Consider the following 15602-nt stretch of genomic DNA (forward strand, 5'->3'; position numbering starts at 1 on the left):
GGAGCAGCACACCGGAAGGTAATCTGCCTCCTCCTGGGAAAGCCAAAGCAGCACTGATCTCTAAGCCTCATACGGTTTGTAGTTCTACTACTGCTGCATAGGAATAGCCAGGGAATTAGACCCGTCACTTGGTGCATTGTGGGATATGTAGTTTGTGAAATTAAATAATGAACTAGCAAAGTTTTGCAAACGGAAAGTAATGACAAAAATATGAATATCTATTTTCTGGGGAAGACGATGGTGATGAAGGAGTCCCAAATAGTCCACAATGGGTGCCAGTTGGTGTTTCGAGTGGCACAATCGTGACAGTAATCCTTTTAGCGGTGGGGAAAGATAGGCCTATTCCTTACAGTTTAAATAAAAGAACCCTTAAAATGTCCTTAAAGTGTCTGACTCCTTCTTCCGACCCGGCACAATCCCAAAATGCAGAATAACGAAAGTCTGAAAAGTCTCCTATTTAACAGCACTGTATACTTTCAGCGGTTTAAGTTACTTACGCAATAAAGTAAGTTGTGTAATGAACTCACGTACGGAGAACTTTTGTTTCCAACTTCCACCTTGTTATTGCGGATGACAAGAACTGTTTGACTATCGACATGAAAGCACACCTCTTTCTTGTTATGGCTGTCAAGCTAGAAGAGGTGGACACCCACACATCTGTCAAAGGGAGATTGATTGTGTTACTGCCTTTAGCTGCCCCAGATGGTCAAGGTGACGGGTGCTGTGCAAGGTCTTTCAGCCGGAAATGGCCCATCCTGCATAAGAAAGACTGTGCTGCTCAGGACAAATGGAAGGCTTTGGCGTCGTCATTAAGGTGCGGGCTGCTGAGCCACAGGTGCTCTGAAGGTCTGAGCCTGGCCGTGCTAAATAGGCACCACTTGATCATCTAAGCACAGCGGATTCTATATGTACTTGAGTTTTCTGTGCCTCTGAACTAAAGGAACGCTATTAAAAAAAATGAACTAGTGGTACGGGGTACCAATGATTTATAGTACACTTCCACCTGGGAAAGCATAAGGTTGACAAGCATTTACGCAAAGGGAAGCTGATTACAGATTCTTACAGCTATATCTGCACATCAGTGACCCCCTCATCTCCCTCTCCCCCAGCCCCGTATGGTGGCGAAAAGAACGAGACATGGGGCCTCATTCCGAGGTTGGAGGTAAGAAACGGTCCTTACCGGCATGGCGTAAATAGCGTTTCCGTGCAGTCATTAGTCACTGCTTATAAGTACACGAGATGGAACGTTAGGGACAGATGTGTCTGAAAGGTGCGGTGAGAGCAAGCTAGTTTAAGTCAATTCTAGCTTCCAACCGCTGAAGTGATTTGTGCTACAATCGCATTTACAAAACCTCCCTGCAGTATTCTGCATCCTTTGCAGAGTCCCAGTTCCCCGATTCTCCCGGAGAGGCCGTCATTCAGTGCATTGGTGTGCTCCAGCATTGCGCTGACAGCAGCACCTATCACAAGGGCCCAATGTGTAGAGCCAAGCCGGGGAGGTCGCTGCCTCAGCATTTTAAGTGGGTAATGGCGGCTGCAGACAACTGCATTGATCTGAGGTTTCAGAGTCATGTGTTCATCAAAAATGAATTCTTGATTTTAAACCTTAGGTCTTGGAGCAGGGTTGTCCAACACCAGGCCTTGAGGGCCAGAAACAGGTCGGATTTTCAGGATACCCCTCATTAATATTCATGAGATACATTTGCGTGTGATGATTCTAAATGTATGCAAAATTCTCCTCATGAGTATTAATGAGGGATATCCTGAAAACCTGTCAGGATTCCGGCCCATGAGGCCAGGATTTGGACAACCCTGTCTTAGAGGAAGGGAGAGGCTAAGCAGTGGCAGGATGGGAATTGAGGATAGTTCCTGGTGGACAAAATGAGTCCAGCCTTGGATCCATTCAGTAGGGAGTTTCCTCATCTTAGAGCACATTGAATACTGCAGGGAAATGTTGTAGTCCAAGTGTAACACCAATGGGAAATAAACAACCAGTCATAGTCCCCGTCTAAAACCCTGGCCATCACGCACAAATGCCTTACACATCTGTCCCTTACGTTCCGTCTCGTGTACTTAGAAGCAGTGACCATGGGCCTCTTTCCGAGGTTGGGGGTAAGGGATAAACAGTGCCGGTAAAGGATTACCGGCATCGCTTACCGCTACGGGCTATTCTGACCAGCCAAACCGCATTTAGCGGGATCGTAAATTATGGTGCCTCTAATAGCAGCGTGGGCAAGGGCACGCGGGCCATCGTACCGGTAATAGCGGCATGCCGTAAACTGGAGGAGATCACAAGTGAAGCGAACATGCAAATACCGCCATCATGAAGGCGTCAAAAGTGCTTTCCGGCATGCCGTAAATACCGGCATCACTGACCAACCTTTAAATGCCATGTGCAGTGTTCCCAACTGCCACAGGTGCACAACATCAGCACAGGTAGAGGCAATGGAGCCTGTGCCTGACCAAAAGGAGCACACCCACACACCACACCCCTTTCCACACCAAGATCAATCCAACAGTAGCATCAACACTTCAGCTGGAGGACTGTCACGCCTCAGGGAACCTGGCGGCTTTGGAAGAAGTGGAAGCTGCACCCGCCATAGCGGGTTCCATCACGTTTTTGGGAAGCGCGCTGTGCAGGTCTAGCTGTCGTTGCGACGTTCCTGACACCGGTATTTAATCCTTTCACTTCCGGGGTCGGGTGCGTTGCAACGTACAGTGTTTTCGTCCTGTTTCCAGCGCTGCTGTTTTTTTGTGGAGTTTCTCTTTTTTCCACCGTTGTCCTTCCTTTCCTTTTTTTCCCTTTCCTTGCTCTCCGTACCTTTAGCTAGTATCTCTCCTCGCCTTCTTGACTCCTCCTCCATTGTCTGTTCCGTTCCCGTCTCGTATCCTTCCTCCCTCCCGTCTCGTGCTTTTCTCTCTATACTTATTCTGTTGATTCTTGCTTCCTTCCTGTATTGTGCTTACCTCTCTCTTCTTTTGTCCTCCTCTGTTCCTAATCTGCTTACATCTCCGTTTACCGACCATTGCCTGTCTTGTGGATTGCCTCGCCTAGCCCTCATCTGTTTATCCTGTATCAGAACTATTTCCTGTTGATATCCCGGTGTACCGACCTCAGCCTGTCTTGTGGATTGCCTCGCCAAGCCCTCTACTGTCTATCTGTACTGGAACTTTTCCCATTATCTGGTCTCATACCCGACTCTCATTGGAATTTCTTCTATTTCGGGACCGTGTTCACCAGATTTCTCTCCCTCTGCTGCTGCCTCCGGAGTGTGTTTACTACTACCTCTCAGCGTTTGAAGATCCAAATCTTCCGGGGTTTTTTGTGCCACTGGCTTTTTCCCCATTGACCAGCGACCGAGGAGGGTTGCCACAGATCACCCAAAGGGTGTCACTGTGGCGTCCTACCTTGGTCGTCCCTATCTTCAAAAAAAAGGGGTGAAGACTCGAACAAAGGACAATCCAAAGCTGACTCAACGCCGGAGACTTCAAGGTGAGGAGGAAGGGGAGGAAAGGGAGGCTGGAGCATCTCAGGAGGAAGACAAGATTACAGACCTTCCTGACAAGGACATGCATGCATTGCAACACCAGTAACAACACCAACAGCAGGCACCACAGAGGAGACACAGCAGGAGAAGGAGGGTGAGACAGGCCCAGCATGCCCCACCAGTTCAGCCAGCGTAACCACACATGCAGCCCCCAATCCCGAACGTCAGAGCCAGTCCCTCCAACCCAACCCTGCAGCACAACCACACCCTGTACAGTCTGGACCGGGACACCATCAACATCATTGTGGACATGATACACGATTGTCAGCCTCATTGAAACACGCACCGCCACCCCCCCTCTACTGAAGGTAGGGTCGGTGCTCCACTTCCTTTCCACAGCCACCTACCAGCACACAGTGTGGTACATGCATGGCATATCACCACCCTCATTCACTTGCATCCTGAAGCAAGTGCTGGATGCCCTCCTCAAGCACACAACGGAATACATATCCCTACCACAGACTCCCCAGGAGATTCTTGAAACAAAAGGTGGCCTCCATGCCATGGAGGTGGTTTACCACAATCACAAACTATACTACTACAAAAAGGTGCAGATGGACGGCGACGCAAGCAAGATCATCACACATTGTTGTGCCCGATATCCCGGATCAACCACAAGAATGCTGCATGTTACCATGGGAAAATTCAGTGCAGAATGCCTAACACAGCAGACCCTACTGCCAACGCTCCCCATCAGAAAATCCTACAGAGCACAACACATCACTTCATTTACACAAACACAGCTGTATGCGTACACAATGCATGAGCTACAATACGGTAGAGCACACCGTGTATCATCTTGGAGATGTAACCCACGCCATCATCCCATGGCACAGGACTCACGGAGGGCCTAAACATGGCATACATACAACCAGGGACATGTGCATGTGATCAACGATAAGCTGCCAACATGTGTGACTAGTATAGCTGTCCATCATCAATCGACTGACATATAGGTTTTAATGCCTCCCATGCAGGTGACAGTGGCTATCCCTTGATGCCTTGGCTCATCACCCCTGTCCAAAACACACAGAACAGGCATGAGGAGGACTACAATCGATCCCACACCCTTACCCGTGTGGTCATTGACCAGACCTTTGGCCTGTTGAAGGCATGGTTTCGCTGCCTTAGGCCGTCAGGTGGGGCACTCCTCTACAGGCATAAGAAGGTGACCAAGACCATCATGGCATGTGTTATGCTGCACAACATGTTATTCCGACGCAACGTGCCCCTGACATTGAACTGCTACCACCTGGGGATGAAGAAGAAGTGGCTGCACATCATTGCGGTACCGATGCACAGGAGGGACGTGCTGTGCGTCAGTCAGTGATTGCACAATATTACTACCGACATGGCTGCAGAGGGTGACATGATATTCTGACTGAGGCCACTGGGTGTGTGGGTACATGCACACTATGCACTGTATATGAATAAATGACACATGCGCAATGATGAATGTCCACTCAGGTCTTGCTTTTCACACAACGGGTGTATTAAATATAACAATGATAACGAAAGTGCAAAAACCCTCCATCGGCAAATATTTTGGCCATGGAGGTGGTGTTCTCCGTGATGGACCTGCCTAGCGAGGCAATGTTCTCCTGCCACTCCTGTCTAGCCAGTGTGTTGTCCCCAACAAACTGCCGCACAAGGGCAGTCAGCTGTTCTGACCGCTGCGGCCCTGCGGGTGCACCTATGGAGGTTGATGGTCCCTGGCTGTCCTGCTCAGCCTGCTCAGCCTCAATACTCGGCAATATGGGACTGAAATGCCCTTCCATTTGCTCCTGCCCAGACTGCTCCGGGGTGGTGGCGTGGTCAGTTTCAAGGTATAATATTTGGGGGGATGCCGGTAGACTGGGCGTGCGGACCACTTCGGATGCATCGTCCTCAACGGGCACCCATATGTCAGCCTGTGGGTCCTCCACAGCCTGGGGTGCTGTGGCTGCCACCTCCCCAGCCACACTGGACTCCTCAGAGTGTGGTGCCTTGCCTGATTCCTCAGGATGGCCAATGGGTGGTGGTGCTTCGGACTCTACGGCCCTTGGCGGCACCGGTGTACTGGCAACCTGGGGTGTCTTGCCTGGTGGTGCACGGCAGCCCCTGGGTTCTCCCTTCGAGGTGGAAGGGCGGTTGGCGTCCTCCCGGGACCTCTTCCGGGTTGTGGTCTTTGCGGTGGTTGCGTCCTGCCCATCACTGTCATGGTCAGAGCCTGTGGGGGTCGAAGAGAGGGACGGCATGAGTGATGTTTTGATAGGCATCATACATACATTTGGACAATTGATCATCCACACAATTGAGGGTAATAGGCATTTTAGTTTGGATAAGCAAGTTGTTTGATACATGGATTGGTTATGCAGGCATACGTCAGCGTCTCTCATTTTGACCAAGAACTATGCTATCTGACATGCATATTTGTTGGGGCCTGCATGCTGTGTGCCTCATGGCATTTACATCTTTGTGTGGTATGTGTCAGGTACGGCATTGCCTTGCTGCAGGCATCTGCATGTGTCTGTGATGCGTCCACCTACTTTGCTGGGAGTGTGTGTGTGTTGGACCATGGCTTGACTCTTTGGACTGACATATTGGTTGACTTTCATCAGACTCGGCATTACAATGTTTTCTTAGGACACTCACCTCCATCGGCCGATGTTATGACGCCACACTCCATCTCGCCAACACCTTCTATCCCCTCCATTCCGATCATGCTGGTGCAGATGTCCTCGCATGGGGTCAACTTGATGGGTGAGCTGGGTCCTCCTCCTGTTGCCATTGCCTGGCTCCTGTTGACTGAGAGAATATTTCTCACTCTGAGTCGCAAGTCGTCCCAGTGCTTACGGCAGTCTTTGGTGGTTCGTGGGGTGTTTCCCACAGCACTAACTTTCTGTGCCATAAGTGCCAAGATCTCCTTTTTTTTAATTTGGCCTCCCTCTTCATGCTGTTCGCAAAGATAATACCAGCATGCTCCTGCAGTGTCCCAGCCAGTATCTCCAACTCATCCTCGTTGAATCTCTCCTTGCGCTGGCGGGCAGCTCCCTTCTTAAGGGCCTTGGGCATAGTGGTGTGTTTGGAGAATATTTTCTGAAAACAGCAGAGTCACACAGGTCCTGTGTGGTCAGGATGGCAATGGATTGTGTTTTTAAAGATGGCCGCTGTGCTCCTTCCCGTTCCTGTGCAATGACGCTACTTCCGGTTCCGCTTATTAGTGGTCACCGTTATTAGCGGTGACCGCTAATAATAGTCACCGCTAATGCCGCATTGGGCCATGCCGGTAGTGCTATCTGCTCTATGCATGATGCCGCTAAGGGCATTTTTCGTGCCTTTAACAGCCTGGCATTAATGCCCTTACCGGCATGGCGCAAAGCTCGTGCCCGCGAAGTCGTAATAGTCCTCTATTAGCGGACTAATGACTGCACGGACACGCTATTTACGCCATGCCGGTAAGGACCGTTACTTACCTCCAACCTCGGAATGAGGCCCCATGTCTCGTTTTCTTCGCCACCATACGGGGCTGGGGGAGAGGGAGAGGAGGGGGTCACCGATGTGCAGATATAGCTGTAAGAATCTGAAATCAGCTTCCCTTTGAGCGTAAATGCTTGTCAACCTTATGCTTTTCCAGGTGGAAGTGTGCTATAAATGATTGGTACCCCGTATCAATAGTCATTTTTTTTTTTTAAATAGCGTTCCTTTAGTTCAGAAGCACAGAAAACTCGAGCCCATATAAAATCTGCTCTGCTTGCATGTAACCATTACGTTTTTCAAGCGCCCAGTTACCTCAGGGTTTGGTGCGTGATACAAATAATAAACAAATACAAAAAAAATAGACTCTCGTCTTCTTTCCTTGTTGCAAAAATACTCCACCTGGAATCACGGGCGTAGGACATGGGAGGGCAGGGGGGACAAACCCCCCCCCCACAATTGTAAGTGGGGGGATGTAATGTCATTGATCCCCCCCAGAATATGTTTGTTGTGTCATGCAGGGATCTGGTTTTGAAGTTAAGGGAAGGGGGCTGCTTACTATGTAAGCAGCCCCCTCCCCCTTCCCCCAAAGCAATACCCTGGGGGCAGATGGGTGATCATCTGCCCCCAGCGAAGGGGGCAAACAAAAATATATATATTTTTGAAACTTAGTTTTGGGTGAGGGAGGGGGTGGGAGCAGGTGGGCCCACTAGCCACCAGGGATTTCTGCAAGGGAGTGGCCCTCTCCCCCCACCCTAAGTGGATGGGGGCACCTTATGTAGCCCTACCTGGGGGCAGATTTGTGCCCCTAGGAAGGGGTACATGAGATGCCCCCCATCCATTTGGGGAGGGGGGAGAGGGCACTGTAAATATTGGCAGAACCACCTCACCAAGATTGGGGCAGTACGTTGTGACCCCACTGGGGGCAGATGGCCACACACATGTGCCCATTTGCCCCTAGAGAAGGAGAAAAACAAAAAAAAAAACATTTTTAGAACTTTTGGGTGGGGGGCCTGGTGGGGCCCACTAGACCACCAGGATCTTTTTGCCTTTGAAAGGGGCCCCTCTCCCCCCAACCTAAGTGGATGGGGGGCACCTTATGTAGCCCTCCCTGGGGCAGATTTCTGCCCCTAGGAAGTGGTACATGAGATGCCCCCCATCCATTTGGGGTGGGGGGAGAGGCCACTGCAAATATTGGCAGATCCAGCCCCACACATGTGCCCATCTGCCCCTAGGAAAGGGGCAAAACAAAAATAAAACAAATTATAACTAGTTTTGGGTGGGTGTGGGGGGCCACTGAACCACCATGGATGTTATTAGTGCAAAGGGGGTGGCCCTCTCCCCCATCCCAAATGGATGGGGGCATCTCATGTAGCCCTCCCTGGGGGCAGATTGCTAGATTGGGGTTATCAGTGGGTTAGCCTTTTCCCTTTGCGCCCAGGTAGGTGCACCCACACATATGAGGTACTGTTTTCGTCTGGACACCTGTGGGAACGTGGGAAGGTAGGACATCTATTGTTGGCAGCGTGTTTCGGTGGGTGGGCAGAGGGAAATGTCTCTGAAATTTAGTGGAAAAAAACACAATTTTCAGACATTTCACTCTGGACACCCACCGAAACATGCACCCAACAACACATGTCCTACCAACCTGCGTACCCACAGGTGTCCCAACGAAAACGGTACCTCACATGTGTGGGTGCCCCTACCTGGGCACAAAGGGAAAAGGCTAACCCACTGGAACCCCAAGCCTTTCGGCAGAGCAGATTTTGCTCATGTGGACAACATACAGATTTGGGCCTACGGTGTCGAAGTCACCAATGAAAACAGGCAACCTCATGCATTTCCGAAAAGAGGACACCTGTGGGAATCCACAGAGGTATGACTTGCGCGAATCGCCCCAGAATCTATTACACACAATCCCCGGCAAAGACCAAAACATTACGACCACCTACATTTGGGGAAAAAAGGAGCCAAATCTGGCAGATATATCTTATGTAACAAAAATGTTACAAGGGATTGAATGGCAACATACCGAAATTACCCAAAAAGGCCTTGGCAGAAATACCCATGGCAGTTAAGGGGTTAAGATGGTAAAGCCCCAGAAGAGATATCATTTGTAAGGTAGCTCAGTGAGTTAATGCAGATTGTGCACAGGAATATGTAACACCTGCGTTCAGCACCTGGCCTAATCTTCCGGTGGGATAATATGCAGAGTGAATGCATTCAGCTTCTGATGCAATGCAGCATTTTCCAGGTCAATTGGTTCAGAAAACGTGGTGGAAAACACTATTACTGTCGCTTTTTCTAATTGGCCGGATTTTTGTGCATTTTCTGGGTGGAGTTCGGGAGCCGAGTGGACACACCAGGACCCCCTGTATTTCCCGCTCCGCCAGATAAATGCGGCCTCACTGCCAGCATGGATTCTCATGCTGGAAATAAGGAAAGGGATTCCTCTGGGATCTCCTTGGAAATAAAAGCGGGCGGAGTCCAGAAGAAGCCATTGTCAATTCCGCCAGCAATCGCTAATTGCACGAGGTATTTACACTCTTGCCGAGTGGAAAAGCAATGTGATTTCACCTGCCCTTTACACTAAAATCTTCCATTTTGTGGCGGAAAAGTAAAAACCTGCGCCAATGGAAGTGGTCCACTCCATGCAGTTTACTTTGCGCCTTGATGCTTGTGAGTTTTGCGTGGTGCTACACATGTAATAAATAAAGAAATACATTTAACATGACCCCAGATATATGGCAATTCGTGATCAGAATGAGTGAGCATGGCATGTCGCTGGTAAGAGGGTGTCCTGTGCTTCTTGAGTGCGTTGGCAAATGCCCTTAATTGCCATCTCACATTAAACAGGTGCTTAAACCCATCAGCGTGGATTTCGCAATAATAAGTCGACAGTGGTATTTCAAATGGCCAATTTAGCTCTTTGGATGACATTGTCAAAGTGGGAGAATGTTGCCCAGAATGTGCCACTTTCTCTGCAGAGTGAATTGTGCCCACCCTGAGGAAGACATGTGAAAAACCCACAAGGGCATCGTGCCATGCTCTTTCTGTGTGTGTCTTCCCCAAAGGGCGACAGATGCCGACTCAGACATGGGTAAGTCTCAGGGGGCAAGCCTGTACCCTAGTTGTTGTTGCAAAGGATTCCAGACTTCCGAGGCTGATAATATTAGTAGCATTGAGTTACATGCCACCTGACAGTTATGTATGATAAAGTTGCAAAGCAGAGTTGTTAGTGAGCTAAAGCAGGAGGTAATGTCTGCCCACCCTCAAAGGGTACGTACGGCCAAAAGTAATAGGCCCCTCCCCCCATTATGGCTGTAAGGGCCAGGCTCCAAACCAGGGCAAGAATACCCTCCAATCATCCATGCCCACGAGTAGGGTACCCCTCGTGCTCCAGGAACCCTGTTGAGCAACCTCTGTGCTCTCCAGGTTATACTAATATTATTTAAAGCCAGAAGTCTAAAAGGTAATCGCTTAATTGCAGCTGGAAATTAGCTCCTGGCGTGATCAAAATGTCTTAACCAAGTGTGAATCCATCATCTCCTTCATTTATAAGCAATATGTGTGTTCTCGTGTTTCTTCATCCACTGAATTACTGTTAGAAACAAAGGCAAGAGTTGTGTCTCTGGTGTAGGCATTAGGAAGGCAGTTGCCAGCCTCTGGCATAATATGCCCATGTTCTTCCAATATTGGCTAGCTGTTTCCCTCTTATGGCCAGGTAGAACCATTATGGCAGTGACTGGCAAATGCCTTTCCCCAGCAAACAGTAAAGCGGAAATAAGAGGCGAATTCAAGACACGGAACAAATAGCAGTTAAGACAGACTGCAGCTGCCTTTGCTGTGTTAGGGAGAATATGTTCAGTGTTCAAGCAAGGAGGTGTGTATTAAGCAAGCAAGCAGTGAGACAAGGGAGAGGCAAAGAAAGGCCAGAGGGGCTCTTTGAATAGTGTAACAGGGCAGAGGACCCATGCTCTGCCGTCCTAGTAACATATGAGAGAATCAAATAAATCAGGCTTTGCAGCAATGTTAAACGAGAAAGGAACAGAGTCCAGCTCTGCATTCAGAATAACAAAGGCAAAGAAAGGCTAGGCTCTGAAGCCAGCATGAGATGGAATAAGAGGGACCAGACTCATTGTGAGACGCTGGCCCGGCCCTCGCAGGGACGCTAGAGGGGCAGCCCACATAGCGGGCTGTACCTCTGGCCACCCCCCTGGTTCCACATACACCCCACCTACTAGGCATCCCCGGGGTCCGACGCATCCGGCCGCGGACCTGGGGAATGCTTATAAGGGGGTGGGCTTGCGATCGCTCCTCCTCCTTGTTTGCTGTACCCCCCACCCCACAGAGGACAGTCAAAGCAGCAACATCACACACCTGGTCCCTCTACTCCAATATCAGGGCTTACTCAGAGGTACAAGCAAGATTTCCTCTTTCTTTGAAACCCCCCATCCTTCCATCCCAAGAGACAAACACGTCTCCTTGCCCCACACAAAAAAGTAGCAACTTGCAGTTTGGATAAAAGGCTGCACCTCCTTTATTTGGCAGGAATCCACTTACAGGTCATCTGCATCTTAACAAGCTGGCATCCTAGCTGTGGCCCAATGGAAGTAATTGTTATTTCCTCTCTCTTGCCATGAGGTCATAGTGAGATTACAAATCCAGAAATGCAGCATATGAAGACATGTTCTTTGCTGCTGCATCCTTTAATTTTCTTCTGTTTTCTATTCTTTTTTTCTCTTGTTTTATACAGTGATATTTGTAATTTAACACGTACTGCTATTTTAATTTTAATGTTGTGAAAAGTCGAGTTCTTTGACTAAAATACAATAGATACATTTTTAAAGAGCAAAGTCCCCAAGGTGTCCCCTGTCCCCCCCAGATTTTATGTGTCTCCTACACGCCCCTGCCTGGAAGATGAACATTTGTGGAACCCTTGAACTTGCTCGACCTCTGAGCGAATAATCCCAAATGATTTGATGCAATGTAGGCTTGGACGCTCTTTGACCCAACAGGTGATTTTGGCCTCATGCTATCTGGTGTCAGGCCATGGGAGGTTTGGGGAGAATCCCCTTGCCTCCCCAACAGCACAGTGCCAGGCCACCGGGGATCCCAGCGGGCCCTAAGAAATAAGCTAGCCAATTTTGCAGGCCCTTTTCACACCATTATTGTCATCCTACAGACTTGGCAAATCCCAGAATAGAAATACCCAAATGATGCTCCCAGCATATATCCCAGGCAGTCGAGTGAACGCAGAGCAGAATGAGGCCCTGCTGGCTCCGCTCCTAGTTCCTTACGTGCGCCCACGTGAAAGAATCCAGAAACCAAGATGGCCGACCAGCCTGATATAGGCTCAGCCCAGGCCACGCAGAAGTCATATTAGCACACCTGAACTAACTGTCCTTGATGATCGCCAGGGAGAACGCGCTTGCCCAGATGCCACACATTTAGTTAAACCCGGACCAGGGGGAGAAGATAGGCACAAATAGACACTGAGGACAAAACTCATGGGTGAGGCCATTTGGAGTGTCACGTCAGCAAGCAGAGTCGAAGGTGGAGGTGAAGAAAGGAGCAGGAGGTGGGGAGAGAGCAGAAGAGGTTGGAGGAGGTGAAGATCAATGAGGTGGGGAGTGATCAGAAACATCTGGAGAAGGTGACAAACAAGAAAGGGAGGGGGCAGAAGAGGCCGAAACAAGTGAAGAAGCGGAGAGCGAGAGAGGCAAAACCTCTGAAGAGAGGAAGACGGGGAAGTGGCAAGGAGGAAGGAATAGGAGTTGGGAAGAAGCAGGTCAGTGGGAAGCCCCTCGGAGGTGTAGAGATTATGATCGCCTAGTGCTGGGCTCTGAGAAGTCAGTGGAAGAATGAGTATGAGGTGGAAAGTCGAGGAGGTTGGATAACAGCCAGGCACATAGGCACGTCTGAGCATCAAGCTAGCGAGGAGGGAAGTAAGACAGGGTTGGGAGGTGGAGGGTTCAGAACCCTGAGTCTGGGGTGTGATCTAGAACCTGATCATGCATCTGGAGCCCCTCCCTATCTGCATCACCTCTGGGAGGTGCTATGGAACCTGCTACAATAGAGTCTCCCGCTCCAACAAGAGTGCCTAAAATCAGTTAGTGACAGCACCCAACCAGTGCCCCAGGGCGGAAGCCCTCCCCCTACCGCCCCCAACCAGTATTTCATTCATTGGAGCAGCTCTGCTCTAAAGTCTGTCAGTCACACCAAAGAGAGACTATTTGCATCAGAGTCATTATTATTTGGGAAAAGGGAAAGATCTGATTGTGAACTGATCTAAAATGTGGATTCCTGGCCCATAAAACTACTGGCGGACAGAGAGGTTCCATAAGCTGGACAGAGGAAGCTTATTTCCCAAAGGAAGGTTTACACATGTCCCAGGACACATAAAGTGAGTGTTATCAGGGAGATGAAACTTGGAAGAGACATTTAAGAACACACCATTCACACCAGAGACTGACTGATCTATTAAAGTGAGCAAGGTGAATTCAGCAAGACGCATATTGGAGTAGGGGACAATTGACAGGGAGATGTACCCCCTGGGCTTTTCTAGTTTGTTTATAACTCTCTGCCTGTAAGAGAGGGTCCTTTCCATAACATTCCTATCTCCAGTAGCTGTGAATTCCAAATAAAGCCCCCTTCTAAAACTGTATTCACGTGCCTGGAGGTGTTTTCCAGGGTCTTCGTGTCAGTCACATGGTGCAGATTGAAGGCTTAACTAAGAAAATTCCTTCCATCAGCCTATGGGCAAGAGGATCTTCCCCCACTGCTAGATTATACAATGGACCAGCGATGTAGCCCATCTGTATATGTAGCCCCTGGATTTCTGGTCCTGGCCCGGATGTGCACACTTTAAACTTACCCCGGGGCCAGTATTGAATCACACCGAACCAGCTGGTTAGGTGAGGCACTGAGCAACTTGCAATAATTCAAGATGTTAACAGGAGTTGGGCTACACCCTGAGCTCTTGCCTTATTCCAATGCAACACAGACATCAAGGTGGACTTTAATGGGATACCAACAGGGACCCCCCCTTTATTAATAAACAACACAAACCTTTATGAAATAAGCTTGCCTATCCCCTAACTTAACATTCCCTTCTAAAGTTACCGGGGTGTGAGCGCTTTCTGAAAAGGGATCTACTCTGTCAGCCCACCCTTCCTTGCAGGGGATCACAGGGAAAACCAAAGGGTGGGGCTGGCGCAACAGACCCCTGCATGATACCTAGCATCACCCACTGATGCGTGAGGTCAGATGATGCCCTCAGTGGGTGGTCCCAGCCCTAGGCTGCCTCACGCAGGTCGCGAACCTCTGCTACCTCACATCAGGGTCCTTACCCCCTCTAATCCCTTCTAATTATTATACATTAAATATTATATGTTATAATCTACATAACATTGACTACTTACCATTCCCCTTTTCCTCACACTAAAATACCCCTTAATATTCCTATTCTGCATATTAAACATGATTATAAAACTATATCTATATATAAATAAAAATGTAAATGTTCGTTTGTTCAAAATGTTAAATCTCCGAATGTTCTTCACCGATTGCTTTGAAATTTTGACACAGTGTTGCATTCGAATAGGCGCCTGTTTTTATATACCTACTATACATAGATGTCACACCTGTGTCAGGTAAAAACATGCTTTTTCTCAAAAACAGCGCCATCTGTTGGACGTAAAAGCAACACACGCTATTTAACGATTCCATTTCAATGTTTCCGATTTAGAAAGGCACAAATACGTGCTGAGGAAGCAGCAGAGCGACGAGCAGCCAGACTTTAGGATGTACGGTTGCGAGCACAGCGATTGCGTTCTGCAGCTTCAGATCTGCTTCGTTCTCAACAGAATGAACGCGACAGGCTGAGAGTGGCTAAAAGACGTCAGCAAGAAACAACAGATCAGCGTCAAAACACGACTCTGTGCTCAGCAATCATGCGATTACAATCGCCTTGCATTCTGGTACAACCTAGCTGATGATTATAGTTTGAGCCGGCATGTTCTCATCGGCACCATGACTGAAGTGTGTCCTTATTGCAAGGCTCTGAAATTTAATGGGGAAACGAAAGGAATGTGTTGCGCCGCCGGGAAAATTAAACTGCCTCAACTTGTAGAACCGCCAGAGCCAGACTGAGCCACAGCAACGCGGGCCAGGGACAGCCAGTATAAATAAAAATGTTAATGTTTGTTTGTTCAAAATCTTATATCTCCGAAAGTTCTTCACCGATTGTTTTGAAATTTTGACACAACGTTGCATTTGAATAGGCGCGTGTTTTTATGTATCTACTATACATAGATGTCACATCTGTGACAGGTAGAAACATGCTTTTTCTGAAAAACAGCGCCATCTGTTGGATGTAAAAGCAACATATGCTATATTGAACATTTTACTGCAAAACAGCACCATCTGTTGGACGTAAACGCAACACACACTATTTCACGATTCCATTTCAATGCTCAAATACGTAATGAGGAAGCAGCAGAGCGACGTGCAGCCAGACTGTAGGGTGCACGGTTGCGAGCACGGCGATCACGTTCTGCAGCTTCAGATCTGCTTCGTTCTCAACAGAATTAATGT

The sequence above is a fragment of the Ambystoma mexicanum genome, chromosome 13 (assembly GCF_040938575.1).
Source record: "Ambystoma mexicanum isolate Mex_15411 chromosome 13, UKY_AmexF1_1, whole genome shotgun sequence".
NCBI lineage: Eukaryota > Metazoa > Chordata > Amphibia > Caudata > Ambystomatidae > Ambystoma > Ambystoma mexicanum.